This window comes from Neofelis nebulosa, chromosome 7, assembly GCF_028018385.1.
Source record: "Neofelis nebulosa isolate mNeoNeb1 chromosome 7, mNeoNeb1.pri, whole genome shotgun sequence".
Classification (NCBI taxonomy): domain Eukaryota; kingdom Metazoa; phylum Chordata; class Mammalia; order Carnivora; family Felidae; genus Neofelis; species Neofelis nebulosa.
The window spans coordinates 36,704,896-36,723,553 of record NC_080788.1 but is presented as its reverse complement, the minus strand read 5'-3'; the positions used below and the strand labels follow the sequence as shown (position 1 = coordinate 36,723,553).

The 18,658-nt window shown below is 38.3% G+C and overlaps 1 long non-coding RNA gene across 6 annotated transcripts in view; it reads right to left on the bottom strand.

Moving 5' to 3' along the window:
• The window catches only part of LOC131516350 (uncharacterized), a 58,562-nt gene that overhangs the window by 33,806 nt on the left and 6,098 nt on the right, over positions 1-18,658 (bottom strand). The window lies entirely within an intron of this gene.

Below are 18,658 nucleotides of genomic sequence, written 5' to 3'. Positions count from 1 at the left end.
CCTCACCTCCTACCAGCTTCTACATTGGCTTTTTTTTACATGCACTCCTCAGTGCAGCCCCAGAACCAGCTCAGGTTAAGAAGAAACCAAAAACTTGAGCTATTGCACCACCTTCTGGGAAACAAAAGAAAGGTCTGTAATTGCCAATCTTACAACTGTAACAAAATAAAAAACAAAGAAAAGTGTGTGCAATTTCAAATGCAATACTATGGTACTGCACACACACAAAATTCTCCAGCAACACAAAGGTGCAAAATGTTATGATTTAACAAATAATTCAAAATAGTTGTTACAAAGATTTGATGAGCTTACAAGAAAATGGGAATATGCTTCAATTTAGGAATAAAATTATTAAACAAAAGATGTTTTTTTACAAAGGAGTTTGAAATTTTTAGAAAGTCCCACACAATTTCTGGAGCTGACAAATTCAATGAGTAAGATGAAGAAATGCATTAGACAGCTTAGGGAACAGGGCAGATCAGATGGAAGAAAGAATTACTGACCTGAAAGATAGAAATTTAGAAATGACTCAGGAGAACTAAGATTTTAAAAATGAAGAAACCCTACAAGAACTATCATATATGATGAGAAAAACAAATGTAAGAATAACTAGTCCACCAAGAGGAGTAGAAAGGGAAAAGGGAGCAGAGAGTATATTTAGAGAAATAGTAACAGAATTTCTCAAACCTGGGGAAGGAACTGGGCAAGTCCAAAAAGCTAACAGAACACTCTATTATCTCAATGCAATAAGATGCTCTCCTAGACATTATATTGAACCTGTTAAGTCCTAAAGGCAGCCAGGGAAAAATGAAGGTAACCTACAAAGGAACCTCCATTACCCTATCAGATTTCACAGCACACATTGTACAGACCAGGAGGGTATGGAATAACCTATTCGAAATGCTGAAAAATAAAAGCTGCTCGCCCAGAACACTTTATCTGGCAGATATGCTTCAGATATGAAGGAGAAATAAAGGCTTTCCCTGACAAAAACTGAGAGAGTTTAGCACCATTACACCTGCCTTTCAAGAAATGCTGGAAGGAATTCTCCAAGCTGAGATGGAAAGACGCTAATTAGTGACATAAAAGCAAATGAAATTGCACTATACTCTAGTCAAAGGTGAAAAAACAGAATTGGAAAACTGTATTAGAATGATAGGTTAACCACTTAATTACAAAGGCTTAACAAAAAAAGCAATAAAAAAACTACAACCACTAGAATTCCTCAATATACAGCAAAAAAGGTAAACTGACATCAAAAATATAAAGGGAGGAGTAAAAAGGTGGAAACTTTATATGGAAATATGGTGCTATCAGCATAAAAAGGACTCCTTGGATGTTTTATGTAAACCACAAGGTAACCACAAAGCAAAAATCTAGAATAGAGTCACAAAACAAAACAAAACAAAAAAAAAGGGAAACTGAACAAATCACCATGGAAAGCCACCATGTTATGAAGGTAAAAAGAAAGGGAAAAAGGAACAGGAGATACCAAACAACCAGAAGGCTAAATAGAAGATGGCAGTAGTAAGTCCTTAAGATCAATAATCGCTCAGTAGAAATGGACTGAATCCATCAATCAAAGGCACACTAGCTTGTTTAAAAACAAGACCCAACCATATGCTGCCTATAGGAAGCTCATTTCAACTTAAAAAAAATTTTTTTTAAATGTTTATTTAATTTTGAAAGAGCATGAGTGGGGAGGAAGACACAGAGCCTGACGCAGGGCTCAAACCCACATACTGTGAGATCATGACCTGAGCTGAAGTTGGATGCTCAACTGACTGAGCCACCCAGGTGCCCTGCTCATTTCAACTTTATAGACACACAGAGGCTCAGAGGGAAAGGATGGAAGAGGATATTCCATGCAAATGGAAACCAAGTAAAAGCAGGAATAGCTAGCTATACTTAGACCAGACAAAACAGATATGTAGCCTACAAACAATAAAAAGAGACAGAGAAGATCATTTTATGATGATAAAAGGGTTAATACATCAGGAAGATCTCACGATAGTAACTATATACACACCCAACACTGAGTCACCAAAATCTATTAAGCAAATACTAACAGATGTAAAGGGAGAAATAGACAACCATACTAGAGGACTTTGGTACCCCACTGTCAGCAATAAACCATCCAGACAGAAAATTGACAAGGAAAGAAAACAACTATACTCTTAAACAAAAATAACAGATGTATACAGAACATTCTATCCAACAGGGGCAGAACACGTATTCCTTTTGAGTGCACATGGAATGTTTTCCACATAACGGGCACAAAACAAGTCTCAGCAAATTTAAGAAGACTGAAACCACTTAAATTATCTTTTCTGACCACTATGGTATGAAACTAGCAATCGACAACAAAAGGAGACTGGAAGGAAGATTTACAAATATGTGAAACTAACAACATGCTCTGAACAACCCAACTGGCCAAAGAAGAAATCAAAAGGGAAATAAAAATTACCTTGGAACAAGGGAAAATGGAAGTACAACATATCAAATCTTATGGGATGTAATAAAAGCAGATCTGAGAGGAAAGTTTATAGCAATAAATACATATGTGACGGAATCAGAAAAATCACAAATAAACTTTTCCCCCAAAGAACTCGGAAAAACGAACTCAAAGTTATCAGAAGGAAGGAAATCATAAATATCAGAGTGTAAATAAATAAAACAGAGACCAGAAAAACAACAGAAAGGATCAACAAAACTAAAAGCTGGTTCTTTGAAAAGGTAAACAAAACCGACAGACCTTTAGCCAGAATAAGAAAAAAAAAAAAAAAAGATTCAAATAAGAAATGAAAAAGGACACATTACAACTGTACTACACATAGGACCAGAAGAGACTACAATGAACAACTGTTATGTCAATTACCCTAGAAAAATGGATAAATTTCAAGAAACACACAACCCACCACCCCTGAGTCAGAAAGAAATAGACTATCTTAAAAGATGAATAATGGGCAAAGAGATTGAATCAGTAACCAAAACTTCACAACATAGAAAACTCCAGGACCAGATGGTTTCACAGGCAAGTTCTACCAAACCTTCAAAGAATAATTAACAGCAATCTTTTTCAAACTCTTGCAAACAATTGAGGAGGCAGAGATACTTCCAGACTCATTCAACAAGGCCAGATACCTAAGTGAGATAAGGACACCACAAGAAAACTGAACATCGGTATCCCTGATGAATATAAATGCAAACATTCTCAACAAAATATTAGCAAACTGAATTCAAGAACACATAAAAAGAGTTATACACCACGACCAAGTGCGATTTATCTCTGATGCAATACACACCAATCACTACGCGTGGTTTATCACATTAACACAATGAAAGATAAAAATCACGTGATCATCTTAATAGATGCAGAAAAACCATTTGACAAAATACAACATGCTTTCATGATAAAAACCCTTGGTACATGGGATATAGAAGGAACATACTAAGGGCTATATACATCAAACCTATAGATAACACACTCAACACAGAAAGAAAAATAATGAAAGCTTTTCCTCTCAGATCAGAAACAAGACTAGAATCTCTACTCTCAACGCTGTTTTATTTTTAAAAATTTTTAAAAACATTTTTACTTATTTTTGAGAGGCAGAGACAGAGCACAAGCAGGGGAGGGGCAGAGAGAGAGGGAAACACAGAATCTGAAGCGGGCTCCAGGCTCTGAGCGGTCAGCACAGAGCCGGAGGCAAGGCTCGAACCCACCAACTGTGAGATCATGACCTGAGCCGAAGTCAGACACTTAACTGAGCCACCCAGGCGCCCCTAGAATGTCTACTCTCAACACTCTTTTCTAATGCAGTACTGGAAGTCCTAGCAATTAGGCTAGAAAAAGAACTAAAATCCATCCAAATTGAGAAGAAAGAAGTAAAACTGTCACTATTTTTATTTTTTTTTTTGATTTTTTGTTATTTATTTTGGAGAGAGACAGAGCGTGAGTGGAGGAGGGGCGGAGGGGGAGACACAGAACCTGAAACAGGCTCCAGGCTCTGAGCTGTCAGCACAGAGCCCAACGTGGGGCTCAAACTCAAGATGGCGAGATCATGACCTGGGCCGAAGTCGGACCCTTAACCGACTGAGCCACCCAGTCACTATTTTTAAATGATATGATTGTGTATATTGAAAATCCCAAGACTCAACCAAAAAACTGTTGGAGCTAATCAATTATTTCAATAACGTTGCAGAATACAAAACTAACATACCAAAATCAGATTCATTTCTATACACTATGTGTGAAACACCTGGACAAAAAAATAAACTTCCTGAGAGAATTTTGGGAAGGTGGCAGAGTGGGAGGATCCTGAGCTCACCCTGTCCCACGGACACACTGAAACAACAGCTACATCTATACGACCAATTCTGAAAACGACCTGAAGACTGACAGAACAGACCTTCCACAGCTAATCATAAACAAGTGCAGGGGGTGGAGACGTGGCTGGGAACCAGCCTCCTGGTGTAACTAGACACAAACAGGAGGGACATCACAAGCATGGAGAAGAGGATCCCACACCAGGCACCCCTGGCACTGGGGACCCAGAATGGGGAAGAGGAGTCCTTATGACCTCTGATTTTGGAAACCAATGGGCCTTCCTCCCAGGAGCTTTAAAATTCAGGAGACAGGTGACAGGAAACAGTCACAGCCCTTAAAGTGCCAATACACTAAATAACTCGGCTAGAGACACAGCACAAAACCAGCAGTATGAAAAGCCCCTGGGGTTTACACAAAGGAGATAAACAGACTAAATTTAGAAGGTGTGTTGAAGAGGCAGGGATCTGCAGGAAGGAGAGTTCTCCAGGGACAAAAGTGCTGGTGGCCACCATTTCTCTTCTTCTTCAGCTTAGATAGCTGATACTTGCAGGAGCCAGCGCTAAACTCTCCAACCTACTTTGCCAGCATTGCATGCCCCACCCTGGCGTTCTCCTGCAGACCTGCCCAAGTGCAACTGCCTGCCTCACAGGAGTCACTCCAAAGTGACTCCTGCCCTGAGGCATGGTGGAAATAAGCCCACACACCAACGTGCCCACAGTTCCTGCAGCTGAGCCTCCTAGCTGACTGTGGACGGAGCAAGCCCTACAGCTGTGGCAGAGGCTAAGTCCAGACAGCTGGACCGACTGCCGGCCCTGTCCACTAATGAAACCCATTGCTGCTGCAGACGCCTGTCAACAGTGGGGGAGTAAACTCCCCGGATGCCCCCAGCAGGCAAAGCAGGTAAGTGCAACTGGCGGGGCTGAGGGCGATCACAGCTTAGCCCCAACAAGAAGGCACACAACGCCCACAAAGACGTATCCTCTTTGGTTCTGCTGACCAGGGGTGTCTGCACTACAGGGCACCACAGGACCGCTTCTACACAAGGCCACTATTTTCAAGCCAGGAGATATTGCTGACTGACCAATACATAAAAAAAAACAGCTAGGCAAAATGAGGAGACAGGGGAATACATACCGAAGAGTAAGACAAACCACAGAAGAAGAGCTAAATGAAATACACATCATATGCTTTATAAAAAAATCAAAATAATGGTCATAAAGATGCTCACTGGACTTGACAAAAGGCATCTGTGACATCGTCAAGTATAATAGCATTCACATTACAGACTGCCAGAAGGAGAAGAGAGAGAGTGAAGGCAGAAAACTCATTTGAAGAAACAACAGCTGAAAACTTCCCCGCTCTGGGGAAGGAAACAAACATCTAGGTCCAGGAAGCAAAAGAGAGTCCCTAACAAGGTGAACCCCAATACGCAGCCAAGAATACTTTACCAGCAAGGATGTCATTCAGAATAAGAGAGATAAAGAGTTTCTCAGACTAAGAAAAACTAAAGGAGTTCATGACTACTAAACCAGCCCTGCAAGAAATATGAAGGGGGACTCTGTGAGTGGGGGAAAAAACCCAAAAGGAACAAAGACTAGAACAGAGAACATTATCAGAAACACCGACTTTATAGGTAACACAATGGCACTAACCTCGTATCTTTCAATAATCACCCTGAATGTAAATGGACTAAATGCTCCAATCAAAAGACAAGACACAGGGTATCAGAATGGATAACAAAACAAGACCCATCTATATGCTATCTACAGGAGACTCATTTTAGACCTGAAGACATAGGCAGATTGGAAGTGAAGGGATGGAGAACCATCTATCACGCTAATGGATGCCAAAAGAAAGTTGGAGCAGCCATACTTATGTTAGACAAACTAGATTTTAAACCAAAGACTGAAACAAGAGATAAAGAAGGGCACTGCATCATAATTAAAGAGTCTACCATCAAGAAGATCTAACAATCGTAAATATTTATGCCCCCAACTTGAAAGCATCCAAATATATAAATCAATCACAAACATAAAGAAACTCATTGACAATAATACCGTAGTATTACAGACACTCATACAGTACTAACACAGGACGTTAACAACACACTCACAGAAATGGACAGATCATCTAAGCAGAAAGTCAACAAGGAAACAATGGCTTTGTATGACACACTGGACCAGATGGGGACTTAACAGATATATTCAGAACAATGCATCCTAAAGCATCAGAATACACATTCTTTTTGAGTGCACATGGAGCATTCTCCAGAACAGATCACATACTGGGTCACAAATCAGCCCTCAACAAGTACAAAAAGACTGAGATTATATCATGCTTATTTTCAGATCACAACGCTATGAAACTTGAAGTGAACTCCAAGGGAAGATTTGGAAAGATCACAAATACTTGGAGATTAAAGAACATCCTAATAACCAGGAAATTAATGAGGAAATAAAAAAGTGCATGGAAGCAAATGAAAATGAAAACTTAATAGTCCAAAACCTTTGGGACACAGCAAAGGCAGTCCTAAGAGGGAAGTATATTGCAACACAGGCCTACCTCAAAAAGCAAGGAAGGTCTCAAATATACAACCTAACCTTACACCTAAAGGAGCTAGAAAAGGAACAGCAAATAAAGCCTAAAGCCAGCAGAAGAAGGGAAATAACAGAGATTAGAGCAGAAATAAATGATACAGAAACAAACAAAAAAACCCCAGTGGAACAGATCAACAAAACTATGAGCTGGTTCTTTGAAAGGATAAAATTGATAAGCCCCTAGCTAGACCTATCCAAAGGAAAAGAGAAAGGACCCAAATAAAATCATGAATGAAAGAAGAGAGATCACAACCAACACCACAGAAATACAGGCAATTATAAGAGAATATTATGAAAAATTATATGCCAACAAACTGTGCAATCTTGAAGAAATGGATAAATTCCAAACTATGAAACTGAAACAGGAAGAAACAGAAAATTTGGACAGACCCATAACCAACAAAGAAATTCAAACAGTAATCAAAAATCTCCCAACAAACAAAAGTCCAGGACCAGATGGCTTCCAGGAGAATTCTACCAGACATTTAAATAAGAGTTAACACCTATTCTTTTCAAACTGTCCCACAAAACAAAAATGGAAGGAAAACTTCCAAACTCATTCTATGAGGTCAGCATTACCTTGATTCCAAAACCAAAGACCCCACTAAAAAGGAGAATTACAGGCCAATATCCCCGATGAACACGGATACAAACATTCTCATTAAGATACTATGAAATCGAATTCAACAGTACATTAAAAGAATTATTCACCACAATCAAGTAGAATTTATTCGTGGGCTGCAGGGTTGGTTCCATATTTGAAAATCAATTAATGTGATACACCACATTAATAAGTGAAAGGATTAAAAACCATATGATCCTCGCAATAGATGCAGAAAAAGCAACTGACAAAATACAGTATCCATTCTTGACAAAAACCCTAACAAAGCAGGGATAGATAGAACATACCCCAACACCTAAAAGGCCATATATGAAAGACTCACAGTTAATATCATCCTCAATAAGGAAAAACAGAGAGCCTTTCCCCCATGGTCAAGAACAAGACAAGGATGTCCACTCTTACCATTACTATTTAACATAGTATTGGAAGTCTTAGCCTCAGCAGTCACACAACAAAAAGAAATAAAAGGCATCCAAATCAGCAAGGAAGAAGTCAAACTTTCACTATCTGCAGATGACATGATACTCTATGTAGAAAGCCTGAAAGACTCCAGCAAAAAATTGCTAGAACTAATACAGGAATTTAGCACAGTTGCAGGATATAAAATCAATGTACAGAAATCTGTTTTCCATTTCTATACACCAATAATGAAACAGCAGAAGAAGAAATCAAGGAATTGATCCCATTTGTAATTGCACCAAAAACAATTGGATACCCAGGAATAAACCTAATGAAAGAGGTAAAAGATCTATACCCTAAAAGTTATGTAACACTTATGAAAGTAATTAAAGAGGACACCAATAAACGGAAAAGCATTCCATGCTCATGAATTAGAAGAACAAACATTATTAAAATGTCTATACTACCCAAAGCAATCTAAACATTTAATGTAATCCCCATCAAAATACCACTAGCATTTTTCACAGAGCTAGAACAAATAATCCTAAAATTTGTATGAAAACACAAAAGACTCCAAATAGCCAAAGCAATCCTGAAAAAGAAAAACAAACCAGGAGGCATCATGATTCCGGATTTCAGGCTCTTATAAAGCTGTACTCATTAAAACAGTATGGTACTGGCACAAAAACAGACAAGTAGATCAATGGTACAGAACACAAAACCCAGAAATGGACCCACACCTGTAGGGTCAACTAATCTTTGACAAAACAGAAAAAATATCCAGTGGAAAAAAAGACGGTCTCTTCAACAAATGGTCTTCGGGAAACTGGACAGCAACATGCAGAAGAATGAAACTGGACCACTTTCTTACACCATCCACAAAAATAAATTCAAAATGGATGAAAGACCTAAATGTCAAACAGCAAACCATCTCTTAGAGAACACAGGCAGTAACTCCTCTGACTTTGGCTGCAACAACTTTTTACAAGACATGTCGCCAGAGGCAAGGGAAACAAGAACAAAAATGAACTACTGAGACTTCATCAAGATGAAAACCTGCACAGCAAAGGAAACAATCAACAAAACTAAAAGGTAGCCTACAGAATGGGAGAAGATATTTGCAAATGACATATGTGATACAGGGTTAGTATCCAAAACTTATAAAGAACTTAATAAAACTCAACACCCAAAAAACAAATAATCCAGTTAAGAAGTGGATAGAAGACATGAATACACACTTTTCCAAAGAAGACATCCAGATGGCTAACAGACACGTGAAAAGATGCTCAACATCACTCACCATCAGGGAAATACAAATCAAAACCACAATGAGTTACCACCTCACGCCTCTCAGAATAGCTAACATTAACAACACAAGAAACAACAGGTGTTGGTGAGGGTGCTAAGAATGGGGAACCCTCTTGCACTCTGGTGGGAATGCAAACTGGTGCAGCCACTCTGGAAAACAATATGGAGGTTCCTCTAAAAGTTAAAAATAGAACCATCCTACAACCCAGCAATTACACTACTAGGTATTTATCCAAAGGATACAAAGGTACAGATTTGAAGGGTTTCATGCACCTCAATGCTTACAGCAGCATTATCAACAATAGTCAAACTATGGAGACAGCCCTAATGTCCAACGACTGATGAATGGATAAAGATGTAGCATACACACACACACACACACACACACACACACACACACGAGTGTGTGAACAACTCAGCCATCAAAAAGAAAGAAATCTTGCCATCTGCAACAACCTGGATGGAGCTAGAGTGTGTTATGCTAAGCAAAGTCAGTCAGAGAAAGACAAATACCATATGATTTCACCCATATGTGGAATTTAAGAAACAAAACAGATAAATATACAGGAGGGGGGAAAAAGAGGGAATGAAACAAACCAGAGACTCTTAAGGATAGAGAACAACCTGAGGATTGAGGGAGGGAGATAGCCAGGGTATGGACTAGACGGGTGACAGGTATTAAGGAGGGCACTTGTTATGATGAGCACTGGGTGTTGTATGTAAGTGATGAATCACTTAATTCTACTCCTGAAACCAATATTGCACTTTATGTTAACTACGTACAATTTAAATAAAAATCTGAGAAGAAAAAATAATAGGGGCGCCTGGGTCACCCAGTTGGTTGTGATCCCAGGGTCGTGGGACTGAGCCCCACGTCGGGCTCTGTGCTGAGTGTGGAGCCTGCTTGAGATATTCACTCATTCATTCTCTCTCTCTCTCTTCCTTTCCTCCCTCCCTCCCTCCCCCCCACCTCTTTCTCCCTGCTCACGCTCTCTAATAAAAAAATTTAAAAATCTCAAATATTCACGGAAAAAAGAAAAGCAATGACTATAGCAAGCAACAAAGAACACTACATAATAATAAAAGGATCAATCCTATGCACCCAACACAGGAACAATTAATAGACACAAGGGGAGAAATTAACAGTAATACAATAATAATAGGGGACTTTGACACCCGACTTACATCAATGGCTAGATCACCCAGGCAGAAAATCAATGAGGAAACAGTACCCTGAACAATAAATTATTAGGAAAAAGCTTCATCAATGAGGTGAAGAACTTGTCCTTCAAAACCTATAAAACACTGATGGAAGAAACTGAAGATGACACAAGTGGAAAGATATACCATGTTCATGGATTAGAAGAATGAATGTTGTTAAATGTCCATACTACCTAAAGCAATCTACAGATTCAGTGCTATCCCTATCAAAACACTAATAGCATTTTCCATAGAACCGAAACAAATAATCCTAAAATTTGCATGGAATCACAAAAGACCTCAAATAGCCAAAGCAATCTTGAGAAAGAAGAACAAAGCTGGAGGTATCACAATTCCAAATTTTAAGATATACTACAAAGCTGTAGTAATCAAAACAATATAGTACCGACATAAATACAGACACATAGTTCAGTGGAACAGGACAGAGAGCCCAGAAATGAATCCACACTTAAACAGTCGTTTTATCTATGACAAAAGAGGCAAGAATATAAAATGAGGAAAAGACAGTTGTTTCAAGAAATGGTATTGGGAAAACTGGACAGCTATATGCAAAAGAATGAAACTGGACCACTTTATTACATCATACAGAAAAATAAACAGAATGGATTAAAGACCTAAATGTGAGACCTGAAGCCATAAAAATCTAAAAGAAAACATAAGGAGTAATGTCATGGAATTTGGCTTCAGCACCATATATATGGATCTGTTTTCTCAGGCAGGGGAAACAAAAGGAAAAATAAACTCTTGGGACTACATCAAAATAAAAAGCTTTTGCATAGTGAAAGAAACCCATCAACAAAACAAGGTTTTCTCCCTAGTGAATGGGAGAAGATATTTGCAAATGATACCTCCAATAAGGGGTTAATATGTAAAGAACTCATACAGCTCAACACCAAAAAAATACAAATAATCCAATTAAAAATGAGCAGACCACCTGAGTAGACATTTTTCTAAAGAAGACCTACAGATCACCGACAGACACATGAAAAGATATTCAACATCACTAATCATCAGGGAGATACAAATCAAAATCAAAACCACAATGATACATCACCTCACACCTGTTACAATGTCCAGTACCCAAAAGACAAGAAATAACAAGCGTTGGTGAGGGTTCTGTGGTGAAAACAGAACATTGTGCACTGTTGGTGAGAACGTAAATTGGTGCAGCTACTGTGGAAAACAATATGGCAGTTCCTCAAGAAATTAAAAACAGAAATACCAAATGATCCAGTAATTCCACTACTGGGTATTTACCCACCAAAATGAAAACACTAATTCAAAAGATATATGCCCTTCTATGTTCCTTACCGCATTACGTACAATAGCCAAGATATGGAAGCAACTGAAGTGTCCATCAGTGGATGAATAAAGAAGATGTGGCATACACACACACACACAGAATGTTACTTGGCCATAAAAAAGAATCAGATATTGCCATCTGCAAAAACCTGGATGGACCTAGAGGATATTATGCTAAGTGAAATAAGTCAGACAGAGAAAGACAAATACCACATGGTTTCACTTTTATTTGTAATCTAAAAAACAAAACAAACAGACTCTTAAGTACAGAGAACAAACTGGCCATTGTTAGAAGGGAGGCGAGTAGAGGGATGGAAAAATAAAGAGGATTGGAAGTACAAACTTCCAGTTGTAAGATAAGTAAGCCATAGAAATGAAAAGTGCAGCAAAGGGAATATCATCAATGATACTGTAATAATGTGTGGTTATTACACTTATCATGATGAGCAATGAGTAATGCACAGAACTGTGGAATCAATATGTTGTACACTTGAAACTAATTGTCAATTATGTTTCAATAAAACAATTAAGTCTTAAAAGAAAAGTATAATCGGGCACCTGGGTGACTCAGTCGGTTAAGTGGGCGACTTCGGCTCGGGTCATGATCTCATGGTTCGTGAGTTCAAGCCCCGTGTCAGGCTCTGTGCTGACAGCTCAGAGCCCGGAGCCTGCTTCGGATTCTGTGTGCCCCCCCTCTCTCTGACCCTTCTCTGCTCGTGTTCTGTGTCTTTCTCTCTCTCTCAAAAATAAACATAAAAATTTAGGGGCGCCCGGGTGGCTCAGTCGGTTGAGCGGCCGACTTCGGCTCAGGTCATGATCTCACAGTCCGTGAGTTCAAGCCCCGCGTCGGGCTCTGTGCTGACAGCTCGGAGCCTGGAGCCTGTTTCAGATTCTGTGTCTCCCTCTCTCTGACCCTCCCCCGTTCATGCTCTGTCTCTCTCTGTCTCAAAAATAAATAAACGTTAAAAAAAAATTTAAAAAGAAAAAAAGTAAAGTATAATAAAGATCACAAAAAAAGAAATATTTCCTATTCACAATAGCATCATAAACAATAAAATACTTAGGAATAAATTTAACTTAGGAGGTGAGAAGTTTTGTACAACAAAAACTATAAGACTTCTGAAAAAAAAATCTAAAAAGACACAAACAAATGGAAAGACAGCCCGTGTTCATGTATTGGAAGAATTAATATTGTTAAAAAGTCTATACAACTCAGAACAATCTGCAGATTCCACAGAATCCCCATCAAATACTAATGGCATTCTTCACAGAAACAGAAAAAAAAAAACAAAAAAAAAAACCAACTGTAAAGTTTGTACAGAACCACAAAAGACTCCAAATAGCTAATGAACAAAACTAGAGGTATTGCACTTCCTGATTTCAACTATACTACCAAACTATAGTATTAAAAACGGTATGGTACTGGCACAAAACAGATACACTGACAAACAGAACGGAGAGCCCAAAATTAACCTTTGCTTATACATTTAACAATATACATTTAAACTAACATTTGACAAGGTGGCTAATAGCACCAAATGGGGAAGAGACAGTCTCTTCAACAAATGTTGAGAAAACTGGATAAACAGATGCAGAACAATGAAACTGGACACCTATCTTACACCACTCACAAAAATTCATGCAAAACAGATTACAGACTTGACCTTAAGAACTGATACTATAAACCTCCTCCTAGGGAAGAAGCTCCTTGAGACTGGTTTTGGCAATGATTTTTGGATATGATACCAAACAACAAAAGCAAAAATCAACAGAAGGGATTACATCAAACTTAATGAATAACGTGGGTGTCTGGGTGGCTGAGTCAGTTAAACGTCTAACTCTTGATATTGGCTCAGGTCATGATCTCACGGTTCATGAGTTTGAGCCCTGCATCAGGCTCTGCACTGACAGTGTGGAGCCTGCTTGGGATTCTGTCTCCCTTTCTCTCTGCCCCTCCTTTGCTTGCTCTCAATCTTTCTCTCAAAATAAGTAAAAAAAACTTTTGAACAACAACAACAACAACATAACAATACAAAAGGCAACCATTTCCCAAAAAATGGAAGAAAATTTTTGCAAACCGTACATCAGATGAAGGGTTAATATCCAAAATATATAGAGAATTCATACAACTCAATAAGAGAAAAACAGGGGCACCTGGGTGGCTCAGTCGGTTGAGCGTCCGACTTCAGCTCAGGTCACGATCTCGCGCTCCATGAGTTCGAGGCCCGCATCAGGCTCTGGGCTGATGGCTGGGAGCCTGGAGCCTGCTTCGGATTCTGTGTCTCCCTCTCTCTCTGCCCCTCCCCCGTTCGTGCTCTGTCTCTGTCTCAAAAATAAATAAATGTTAAAAAAAAAAAATTAAAAAAAAAAAAGAGAAAAACAATCTGATTTAAAACTGGGAAGAATGACTAAATGGACATTTTTCCAAAGAAGACATACAGATTGCCACCAGATATACGAAAAGATGCTCAACATCACTAATCATCAGGGAAATGCAAAAGAAACAGCAGTGAGATATCGCCTCACAGCTGTTGGAACAGCCATCGTCAAGAAGACAAGAATAACAAGTGCTAGCAAGGATGTGGAAAGAAGGGAAGCCTTGTGCACCGTTGGTAGGAATGGAAAGTGGTCCAGGCACTACGGACACAGATGGAGGTTCCCCAAAAAATTAAAATTAGAACTACCATAGGATTCAGACTTCTATGTATTTACCCGAAGAAAATCAAACACTAACTTGAAAAGACATCTGCACCCCTATGTTCGCTGCAGCACTATTTACAACAGCCAAGATAAGGACACAGCTGAGGTGCCCATCAGTAGAGGAATGGATTAAAAAATGTGGTATATACAGACACACGCCGGAATATTAGCCATGAGAAAGGAGGACATCCTGCCATTTGCCACATGGATGGACCTTGAACACATTATACTAAGTGAGGCAAGCCAAAGGCAAATACTGTATGATATCACTTACACGTGGAATTTTAAAAAGCCAAACTTGTAAAAATAGAGAATAAAATGGTGGCTATCAACGGATGGGGCTGGGGACACAAGACAGACGCTCTGAAGGGTACACACTTAAAACACTGTAGTAAATAAGTCCTAGGGATCTAACACACAGTACACTGACTACAGACAATTATATTGTATTACAAACATCAGACACCCTAAGACACTAGAATTTAATTATTCTAAGTACTATAAAGAAACGGTAATTATGTAATATGACAGAGATGCTAATTATTGCCAAAATGGTAATCATATTCCAATATACAAATCCATCAAATTATACACATGGTGTTATACGCTCTAAGTTTACATAATATTACATGTCAAATACATTTCAATAAAAAAAAATGAACAGAATTCTTGGAATTGTAAAAATGAAACAGCAGTAGAAAATATAAAGTAATTTGACATTAAATTGATAATGTCTTTTTTGTGTGACAACTGTAATATCCACGTATTAAATATGCTCTTCTAGACACTTAACTAAAAAACATGGTTTGGAGACAACATAAATTAGAAAAAGTAATACTGAAAAACATGGTGAAATCGACATTCTTACCTAGGCAAACATACATTTTTCCCTGATTAAATTAGGATTTCTTTGGAGGTTGATTTTTTTTTTTTTTACCACAATGCTAGTTTAATCTATTTTTTTTTAATTAATAGTGAAAGTGTAATATTAACCCACAAAACCCACTTATTTGTCACTAATAGTGGTGAGCAATGTCATAGCTGTGTTTCTAGAATGCTCCAGAGCACTAAAGTTTAATCATATTTCAGTAGATGTTACTGGATTTAACCTTTCCATTTCTTATTTTTATTTTTTTAAATTGGCATACTGCTTAGCCTTTTTTTTTTTTTCTTTTATGTTTATTTATTTATTTTGAGAGACAGGGAGAGAGAGAATCCCAAGCAGGCTCCATGCTGCCAAGCGCAGAGCCTGAGGCAGGGCTCCAACTCATGAACCCTGCAATCATGACCTGAGCTGAAACCAAGAGTGGACGCTTAACCGACTGAGTCACTCAGGTGCCCCCCCGCTTAGTCTTTTGAAAATACATCTTAACAGGATGTTTGCACTATGATAGGGGGGTGAGGGACAGAATTTGTTTAAAGTAAAAGTATGATGTTGAATCCACAACTACACATAATAAAGGGAAACGTATGGGCAACTGATGTCTTGCTCTCAACCTTTATGAAGACTAACTGGTTAACTGGGTGCTCAGTAGCTGACATCCTGACCAGGTGTTATCGATATTGTACAGGTGAAGAAACAGATCGAGAGGATTAATGACTTGCTCAAGGACCCCCAACAGCATAAATGGTGGAGATCATATTTAAACCCAAGCCTGAGCCTGGCATCAAAGCGCTTAACCAGTTTGTTAATGACTGTGTCTCATCTTTAAAGTTTAAATAAAAATTCCTTAGCCCTAGATACTTTTAGATGAAAATTTTATTTTGTTTGAAGTTCTATGCCCATTGTGGAGTCTGAACTCAGGACCCCAAGATCAAGAGTTGCATGCTCTACCAACTAAGCCAGGTACCCCTTAATTGATAATTTTTGATGTTTTGCAAAACAGGAAAGTTTTGTACTTTCTTACTGATTTCTATGACTTTAAATACAGCCTTTGGGTACTTTGGGCCTTATATCTTCTCCTAATCTGACATTTTTTCCATTTTGGTTATGGTGATTTTATTTTTATTTGAATTCAAATTAGTTACCATATAGTGTAGTATTGGTTTCAGGAATATAATTTAGTGATTCATCACTTATGTACAACCAGTGCTCCTCATAAGGGTCCTCCTTAATGCCCATCATCCATTTAGCCCATCCATCCCCCACCTTCCTTCCAGCAACCCTCAGTTTTTTCTCTGTAGTTAAGAGTCTCTTATGGTTTGCCTCCCTCTCTATTCTTATCTTTTCCTTCCCTTACCCTATGTTCTTCTGTTTTGTTCCTTAAATTCCACATATGAGTGAAATCATACAATATTTGTCTTTCTCTGTTTGACTTATTTCACTTAGCATAATACATTCTAGTTCCATCCATGTTGTTGCATATGGCAAGATTTCATTCTTTTTGATCGCCAAGTAATAGTCCACTGTGTGTGTGTGTGTGTGTGTGTGTCTTCTATATACCATATCTTCTTTATCCATTCATCAGTTGATGGACATTTAGGCTCTTTCCATAATCTGGCTATTCTTGATAGTGCTACCGTAAACATTGGGATGCATGTGCCCCTTCAAATCAATTCAGCAAAGTCACAGTATATAAAATCAACACACAGAAATCTGTTGCATTTCTATGCATCAATAATGAAGCAGCAGAAAGAGAAATCAAGGAATCAGTCCCATTTACAACTGTAACAAAAACCTTAAGATACCCAGGAATAAACCTAACCAAAGAGGTAAAAAAAAAAAAAAATCTGTACGCTGAAAACTATAGAATGCTTATGAAAGAAACTGAAGAGGACACAAAGACATGAAAAAGCATTCCATGTTCATGGACTGGAAGAATATTGTTAAAATGTGTATACCACCCAAAACAATCTACACATTCAGTGCAATCCATATCAAAATAACACCAGCATTTTTCAGAGCGCTAGAACAAACAATTCTAAAACTTGTATGGAACCAGAAAAGACCCCGATTAGCCAAAGTAATGTTGCAAAACAAAACCAAAGCTGGAGGCATTATAAATCTGAACTTCAAACTGTATTACAAAGCTGTAGTCATCAAGACAGTGTGGTACTGTCACAAAAACAGACACATAGATCAATGGAACAGAATAGAGAACACAGAAATGGACCCACAAATATGTGGCCAACTTATCTTCAACAAAGCAGGGAAGAATATCTAATGGAAAAAAGACAATCTCTTCAGCAAATGGTGTTAGGAAAACTGGACAGTGACATGCAATATGATGAAACTGGACAACTCTCTTACACCATACACAAAAATAAATTCAAAATAGATAAGAGACCTAACGTGAGACAGGAAACCATCAAAATCCTAGAGGAGAAAACAGGCAGCAACCTCTTTAACCTCAGCCGCAGCAACTTCTACACAGTCATGTCTCCAAAGTCAAGGGAAACAAAAGCAAAAATGAACTACTGGGACCTCATCAAGGTGTTTTTAAAAATAAAGTTAATTTTTGGGAATGCAAGCTGGTGCAGCCACTCTGGAAAACAGTACGGAGGTTCCTCAAAAAACTAAAAATAGAACTACCCTACGACCCAGCAATTGCACTACTAGGCATTTATCCACGGGATACAGGTGTGCTGTTTCGAAGGGACACATGCACCCCCATGTTTATAGCAGCACTATCAGCAATAGCCAAAGTATGGAAAGAGCCCAAATGTCCATCAATGGATGAATAGATAAATAAGATGTGGTGCATACATATGATGGAGTATTACTTGGCAATCAAAAAGAATGAAATCTTGCCATTTGCAACTACATGGATGGAACTAGAGGGTATCATGCTAAGCAAAATTAGAGAAAGACAAATATATGACTTCACTCATATGAGGACTTTAAGAGACAAAACAGATGAACATAAGGGAAGGGAAGCAAATATAAAAGCAGGGAGGGGAACAAAACATAAGAGACTTAACTATGGAGAACATAAGAACAAACAGAGGGTTACTGGAAGGGTTGTGGGAGGGGGGATGGGCTAAATGGGTAAGGGGCATTAAGGAATCTACTCCTGAAATCACTGTTGCACTATATGCTAACTAATTTGGATGTAAATTTAAAAAAATAAAAATAAAAAATAAAGTTAATTTTTAGAATTATTTTAGTTTTATCAAAATATTTTGAGCATAGAGAGTTCCATATACCTCAGGCCAGTTTCTCCTTTTAACATATCAATA